Source organism: Bison bison, unplaced genomic scaffold, assembly GCF_000754665.1.
Source record: "Bison bison bison isolate TAMUID 2011002044 unplaced genomic scaffold, Bison_UMD1.0 scf7180017864235, whole genome shotgun sequence".
Classification (NCBI taxonomy): domain Eukaryota; kingdom Metazoa; phylum Chordata; class Mammalia; order Artiodactyla; family Bovidae; genus Bison; species Bison bison.
The window spans coordinates 3,777,746-3,778,182 of record NW_011494807.1 but is presented as its reverse complement, the minus strand read 5'-3'; positions in this window follow the sequence as shown (position 1 = coordinate 3,778,182).

Here is a 437-nt window from a genome sequence, read left to right as displayed (position 1 = left end):
TGTCCAGTTCTAACTGTTGCTTCCTGACCTGCATACAAACTTCTCAAGAGGCAGATCAGGTGGTCTGGTATTCCCATCTCTTGAAGAATTTTCCACAGTTTATTGTGATCCACACAATCAAAGGCTTTGGCATAGTCAATAAAGCAGAAATAGATGTTTTTCTGGAACTCTCTTGCTTTTTCTATGATCCAGCGGATGTTGGCAATTTGATCTCTGGTTCCTCTGCCTTTTCTTTTTTCTTTTTTATCTTCTCAATTTTTTCCTCTTTATTTTTTTTTAATTTAATTTTTAAACTTTACAATATTGTATTAGTTTTGCCAAATATCAAAATGAATCTGCCACAGGTATACCTGTGTTCCCCATCCTGAACCCTCCTCCCTCCTCCCTCCCCATACCCTCCCTCTGGGTTGTCCCAGTGCACCAGCTCCAAGCATCCA